The 6840-nt window shown below is 47.5% G+C and overlaps 1 long non-coding RNA gene across 1 annotated transcript; it reads right to left on the reverse strand.

The window, feature by feature from the left end:
- Positions 1-538: 538 nt before the first annotated feature.
- On the reverse strand, positions 539-1533 carry LOC129411058 (uncharacterized). Its single transcript, XR_008633121.1, has 2 exons — positions 1122-1533; positions 539-1019 (listed from the first exon to the last, which is right to left on the reverse strand). It is a non-coding gene; the product is annotated as an uncharacterized LOC129411058 (long non-coding RNA).
- Between the last annotated feature and the right edge of the window lie 5307 nt (positions 1534-6840).

The raw sequence follows: 6840 nt of genomic DNA on the forward strand, positions 1-6840 counted from the left end.
AGCTTTTTTTTTTTTTTACACCAAATGTGGCAGAAAACCTTCCAGAGGAAATACTTTGAGGGACTGGACCATTTCGTCTCCAACTGAAACACTAGAGCAGAGTAAGAGTGAGGCCTTTCCTGTTGTGTTTACATGGCGCCCCCTGGAGGCTGCTGTGACACTGCAGGACACAGAGGAGGGACACTTTTGACTCTTCCTCTCCTCAAACTGCCCTGATACAGATCTGCTCACCCTCCCTGACCAGTCCTCCTGTGAAACTGACCTGAGACCTTTGACCGAGACACAGAGGTCTCTGAAAAAAGCTGTGGAAATATAAATAAAGTGTCTCTCTCTCTCTCTCAGTCTCTCAACTGTATGTAACAAAAGTTAGATTTCTCATCTGGTTTCACTTTTGTAATTGTTGGTTCCATTCAGCTTCAGCCAAAGCCATTTCAGTTTGATGTGCAGAACTAAACACAGAGGATCACACATTAATCTAGTGAGAGTCAGGTCAGTGTTGTTGACCTATCAGCAATTCAGCTGTGATATAAAAGTGAAATTCTTTGTTAAAATAAATATTTATTATCATATGTACAAATACAAAACAATACAGAAGAATAAATAACACAAATACTTCAAACTCAGAGGCATCTCTGAGACTTCACTGAAAAGTGTTGAAGCTTTTACTGCCCGCAGTAGACTGGACTTTTTTAACATGTGGAATAATAAACAAGATCTGAAACTGACGTCTGGACATCAAAAGATGTGAATACAATTTACACAGAATAAATAGTCAGATTTATAAGTTTCTTAAATACATGTCATACACAAAGAATAATACAAACTGTAAAACACAAGAACTTCAACACATTTGTGTTTCAGTTAAAACAGAAGCATCAGGATGAGTCCCAGAAGAGAATGGACCAAGCTCAATCTCACCAAAGACACAGCTGAGGAGGCAGTAGTTGTAGTAGTAGTAGTAGTAGTAGTCGTAGTAGTAGCAGTAGCGGCTGGGACGGCTGCCTGGGTTGTACTTGTAGCTGAAAAAGAGAAGAAAAACATGAATAACCTGGAGTGAGCAACATTTATAGTGTAATTTAAACACACATTAATGGTTTAAACGCTGAATGTGTATTTTGTACCTGGTTTGGTCGTTGTAGTAGTTGGTGCTGTAGTAGTAGTAGTAGTAGTAGTTGGGGATATAGTAGTAGTTCGTACTCCAGTAGTAGTAGTTGGTACTTCAGTAATAGTAGTTGGTACTACAGTTGTAGTGGTTGGTACTGCAGTAGTAGTTGGTACTACAGTAGCTGTAGTTGGTACTCCAGTAGTAGTAATTGGTACTACAGTTGTAGCAGTTGGGGCTACAGAAGTAGTAGTTGGGGCTGCAGTAGTAGTAGTTGGTACTACAATTGTAGTGGTTGGTACGGCAGTAGTAGTTGGTACTACAGTAGTTGTAGATGGTACTCCAGTAGTAGTAATTGGTACTACAGTTGTAGTAGTTGGGGCCACAGTAGTAGTAGTTGGGGCTGCAGTAGTAGTAGTTGGGGCTGCAGTAGTAGTTGGGGCTACAGTAGTAGTAGTTGGGGCAGCAGTTGTAGTAGTTGGGGCTGCAGTAGTAGTAGTTGGGGCTGCAGTTGTAGTAGTAGTTGGGGCTGCAGTAGTAGTAGTAGTTGGGGCTCCAGTTGTAGTAGTAGTTGGGCCTGCAGTAGTAGTAGTTGGGGGTGCAGTAGTAGTAGTAGTTGGGGCTACAGTAGTAGTAGTTGGGCCTGCAGTAGTAGTAGTTGGGCCTGCAGTAGTAGTAGTTGGGGGTGCAGTAGTAGTAGTTGGGGCTGCAGTAGTAGTAGTTGGGGCTGCAGTTGTAGTAGTAGTTGGGGCTGCAGTAGTAGTAGTTGGGCCTGCAGTAGTAGTAGTCGGGGCTGCAGTAGTAGTAGTTGGGGCTGCAGTTGTAGTAGTAGTTGGGGCTATAGTAGTAGTAGTTGGGGCTGCAGTTGTAGTAGTTGGGGCTGCAGTAGTAGTTGGGGGTGCAGTAGTAGTAGTAGTTGGGGCTACAGTTGTAGTAGTTGGGGCTGCAGTAGTAGTAGTTGGAGTTGCAGTAGTAGTAGTTGGGGCTACAGTAGTAGTAGTTGGTGCTGCAGTAGTAGTAGTTGGTGCTGCAGTAGTAGTAGTAGTTGGTGCTGCAGTAGTAGTAGTTGGTGCTGCAGTAGTAGTAGTTGGTGTGCTGCAAGTAGTAGTAGTGGTGCTGCAGTTGTAGTAGTTTGGGGCTGCTGCAGTAGTAGTAGTTGGGGCTGCAGTTGTAGTAGTAGTTGGGGCTGCAGTTGTAGTAGTTGGGGCTGCAGTAGTAGTAGTTGGGGCTGCAGTTGTAGTAGTAGTTGGGGCTGCAGTTGTAGTAGTTGGGGCTGCAGTAGTAGTAGTTGGGGCTGCAGTTGTAGTAGTTGGGGCTGCAGTTGTAGTAGTTGGGGCTGCAGTAGTAGTAGTTGGGGCTGCAGTTGTAGTAGTTGGGGCTGCAGTTGTAGTAGTTGGGGCTGCAGTAGTAGTAGTAGTTGGGGCTGCAGTAGTAGTAGTTGGGGCTGCAGTTGTAGTAGTTGGGGCTGCAGTAGTAGTAGTTGGTGCTGCAGTAGTAGTAGTTGGTGCTGCAGTAGTAGTAGTTGGGGCTGCAGTAGTAGTAGTTGGGGCTGCAGTAGTAGTAGTTGGTGCTGCAGTTGTAGTAGTTGGGGCTGCAGTTGTAGTAGTTGGGGCTGCAGTAGTAGTAGTTGGGGCTGCAGTAGTAGTAGTTGGGGCTGCAGTAGTAGTAGTAGTAGTGGGGCTGCAGTAGTAGTAGTTGGGGCTGCAGTAGTAGTAGTTGGTGCTGCAGTAGTAGTAGTTGGTGCTGCAGTTGTAGTAGTTGGGGCTACAGTTTTAGTAGTTGGGGCTGCAGTCGTAGTAGTAGTTGGGGCTGCAGTAGTAGTAGTTGGGGCTGCAGTAGTAGTAGTTGGTGCTGCAGTAGTAGTAGTTGGGGCTAAAGTAGTAGTAGTTGGGGCTGCAGTAGTAGTAGTTGGGGCTGCAGTAGTAGTAGTTGGGGCTGCAGTTGTAGTAGTTGGTGCTGCCGTAGTAGTTGGGGCTGCAGTTGTAGTAGTTGGTGCTGCAGTAGTAGTTGGGGCTGCAGTTGTAGTAGTTGGGGCTGCAGTAGTAGTAGTTGGTGCTGCAGTAGTAGTAGTTGGGGCTGCAGTAGTAGTAGTTGGTGCTGCAGTAGTAGTAGTTGGGGCTGCAGTAGTAGTAGTAGTAGTAGTTGGGGCTGCAGTAGTAGTAGTTGGGGCTGCAGTAGTAGTAGTTGGTGCTGCAGTAGTAGTAGTTGGGGCTGCAGTAGTAGTAGTTGGGCTGCAGTAGTAGTAGTTGGGGTGTAGTGGGCTGCAGTAGTAGTAGTTGGGGCTGCAGTAGTAGTAGTAGTTGGGGCTGCAGTTGTAGTAGTAGTTGGTGCTGCAGTAGTAGTAGTTGGGGCTGCAGTAGTAGTAGTTGGTGCTGCAGTAGTAGTTGGGGCTGCAGTAGTAGTAGTTGGTGCTGCAGTAGTAGTTGGGGCTGCAGTTGTAGTAGTTGGGGCTGCAGTAGTAGTAGTTGGTGCTGCAGTAGTAGTAGTTGGGGCTATAGTAGTAGCAGTTGGTGCTGCAGTAGTAGTAGTTGGGGCTGCAGTAGTAGTAGTTGGAGCTGCAGTTGTAGTAGTTGGGGCTGCAGTAGTAGTTGGAGCAGCAGTAGTAGTAGTTGGAGCTGCAGTAGTAGTAGTTGGAGTTGCAGTTGTAGTAGTTGGGGCTGCAGTAGTAGTGGTAGTTGGAGCTGCAGTAGTAGTAGTTGGTGCTGCAGTAGTAGTAGTAGTTGGTGCTGCAGTAGTAGTAGTTGGTGCTGCAGTTGTAGTAGTTGGGGCTGCAGTAGTAGTAGTTGGTGCTGCAGTTGTAGTAGTTGGTGCTGCAGTTGTAGTAGTTGGTGCTGCAGTAGTAGTAGTTGGGGCTGCAGTAGTAGTAGTTGGAGCTGCAGTTGTAGTAGTTGGGACTGCAGTAGTAATTGGAGCAGCAGTAGTAGTAGTTGGGGCTACAGTAGTAGTAGTTGGTGCTGCAGTAGTAGTAGTTGGAGTTGCAGTTGTAGTAGTTGGGGCTGCAGTAGCAGTGGTAGTTGGAGCAGCAGTAGTAGTAGTTGGGGCTACAGTAGTAGTAGTTGGTGCTGCAGTAGTAGTAGTTGGTGCTGCAGTAGTAGTAGTTGGTGCTGCAGTAGTAGTAGTTGGTGCTGCAGTAGTAGTAGTTGGTGCTGCAGTAGTAGTAGTTGGGGGCTGCAGTAGTAGTAGTTGGGGCTGCAGTAGTAGTGGTAGTTGGAGCTGCAGTAGTAGTAGTTGGTGCTGCAGTTGTAGTAGTTGGGGCTGCAGTAGTAGTAGTTGCTGCAGTAGTAGTAGTTGGAGCTACAGTAGTAGTAGTTGGTGCTGCAGTAGTAGTAGTTGGTGCTGCAGTAGTAGTAGTTGGGGCTGCAGTAGTAGTAGTTGGTGCTGCAGTAGTAGTAGTAGTAGTTGGTGCTGCAGTAGTAGTAGTTGGTGCTGCAGTAGTAGTAGTTGGGGCTGCAGTAGTAGTAGTAGTTGGGGCTGCAGTAGTAGTAGTTGGGGCTGCAGTAGTAGTAGTCGGGGCTGCAGTTGTTGTAGTAGTTGGGGCTGCAGTTGTAGTAGTTGGGGCTGCAGTAGTAGTAGTTGGGGCTGCAGTTGTAGTGGTAGTTGGAGCTGCAGTTGTAGTAGTTGGGGCTGCAGTAGTAGTAGTTGGGGCTACAGTAGTAGTAGTTGGTGCTACAGTTGTAGTAGTTGGAGCTGCAGTAGTAGTAGTTGGGGCTACAGTAGTAGTAGTTGGGGCTGCAGTTGTAGTAGTTGGGGCTGCAGTAGTAGTAGTTGGGGCTGCAGTTGTAGTAGTTGGTGCTGCAGTAGTAGTAGTTGGGGCTGCAGTAGTAGTAGTTGGTGCTGCAGTTGTAGTAGTTGGGGCTACAGTAGTAGTAGTTGGGGCTGCAGTAGTAGTAGTTGGTGCTGCAGTAGTCGTAGTTGGCGCTGCAGTAGTAGTAGTTGGTGCTGCAGTAGTAGTTGGAGCAGCAGTAGTAGTAGTTGGGGCTACAGTAGTAGTAGTTGGGGCTACAGTCGTAGTTGGAGCAGCAGTAGTAGTAGTTGGGGCTACAGTAGTAGTAATTGGGGCTGCAGTAGTCGTAGTTGGTGCTGCAGTAGTAGTAGTAGTTGGTGCTGCAGTAGTAGTAGTTGGTGCTGCAGTCGTAGTAGTTGGGGCTGCAGTTGTAGTAGTAGTTGGGGCTGCAGTAGTAGTAGTTGGGGCTGCAGTAGTAGTAGTAGTTGGGGCTACAGTTGTAGTAGTTGGTGCTGCAGTTGTAGTAGTAGTTGGGGCTGCAGTAGTAGTAGTTGGTGCTGCAGTAGTAGTAGTTGGTGCTGCAGTAGTAGTAGTTGGTGCTGCAGTAGTAGTAGTTGGTGCTGCAGTCGTAGTAGTTGGGGCTGCAGTAGTAGTAGTAGTTGGGGCTGCAGTAGTAGTAGTAGTTGGTGCTGCAGTAGTAGTAGTAGTAGTTGGGGCTGCAGTAGTAGTAGTAGTTGGTGCTGCAGTAGTAGTAGTTGGTTGCTGCAGTAGTAGTAGTTGGGCTGCAGTAGTAGTAGTTAGGTGCTGCAGTAGTAGTAGTAGGGGCTGCAGTAGTAGTAGTAGTGTGCTGCAGTAGTAGTAGTTGTGCTGCAGTAGTAGTAGTTGGTGCTGCAGTAGTAGTAGTTGGGCTGCAGTAGTAGTAGTAGTTGGTGCTGCAGTAGTAGTAGTAGTTTGGTGCTGCAGTAGTAGTAGTAGTTGGTGCTTGCAGTAGTAGTAGTTGGTGCTGCAGTAGTAGTAGTTGGTGCTGCTAGTAGTAGTAGTAGTGGTGCTGCAGTAGTAGTAGTTGGGGCTGCAGTAGTAGTAGTAGTTGGGGCTGCAGTAGTAGTAGTTGGTGCTGCAGTAGTAGTAGTAGTTGGGGCTGCAGTCGTAGTAGTTGGGGCTGCAGTAGTAGTAGTAGTTGGGGCTGCAGTAGTAGTAGTTGGTGCTGCAGTAGTAGTAGTTGGTGCTGCAGTCGTAGTAGTTGGGGCTGCAGTAGTAGTAGTAGTTGGGGCTGCAGTAGTAGTAGTTGGTGCTGCAGTAGTAGTAGTTGGAGCTGCAGTCGTAGTAGTTGGGGCTGCAGTAGTAGTAGTAGTTGGTGCTGCAGTAGTAGTAGTTGGTGCTGCAGTAGTAGTAGTAGTTGGGGCTGCAGTTGTAGTAGTTGGTGCTGCAGTAGTAGTAGTTGGTGCTGCAGTAGTAGTAGTTGGTGCTGCAGTAGTAGTAGTTGGGGCTGCAGTAGTAGTAGTTTGGTGCTGCAGTAGTAGTAGTTGGTGCTGCAGTAGTAGTAGTAGGTGGTGCAGTAGTAGTAGTTGGTAGTAGTAGTAGTTGGTTGCTGCAGTAGTAGTAGTTGGTGCTGCAGTAGTAGTAGTAGTAGTGGTGCTGCAGTAGTAGTAGTTGGTTGCAGTAGTAGTAGTAGTTGGTGCTGCAGTAGTAGTAGTTGGTGCTGCAGTAGTAGTAGTAGGTGTCAGTAGTAGTTGGTGCAGTAGTAGTAGTAGTAGTTGGTGCTGCAGTAGTAGTAGTTGGTGCTGCAGTAGTAGTAGTAGGTGCTGCAGTAGTAGTAGGCACAAGGTTGCAGTTAGGTGTGGTGCAGCAGGTTGGGTCTTGTGTTATTGTCCCGATGTCCATTACCAGACGGGAGGTGGATAAATCAGCCGCAGACAGACACAGATTACCAGAGGCACATCCACGAGCTGGGACTGAGCTGGAGCCGCCCGGAGGAATCACTGCAAACAACATATGACACTGTTACTATGGCAAC

The sequence above is a fragment of the Boleophthalmus pectinirostris genome, unplaced genomic scaffold (genome assembly GCF_026225935.1).
Source record: "Boleophthalmus pectinirostris isolate CB_2022bp ecotype Guang Dong unplaced genomic scaffold, ASM2622593v1 HiC_scaffold_3, whole genome shotgun sequence".
NCBI lineage: Eukaryota > Metazoa > Chordata > Actinopteri > Gobiiformes > Gobiidae > Boleophthalmus > Boleophthalmus pectinirostris.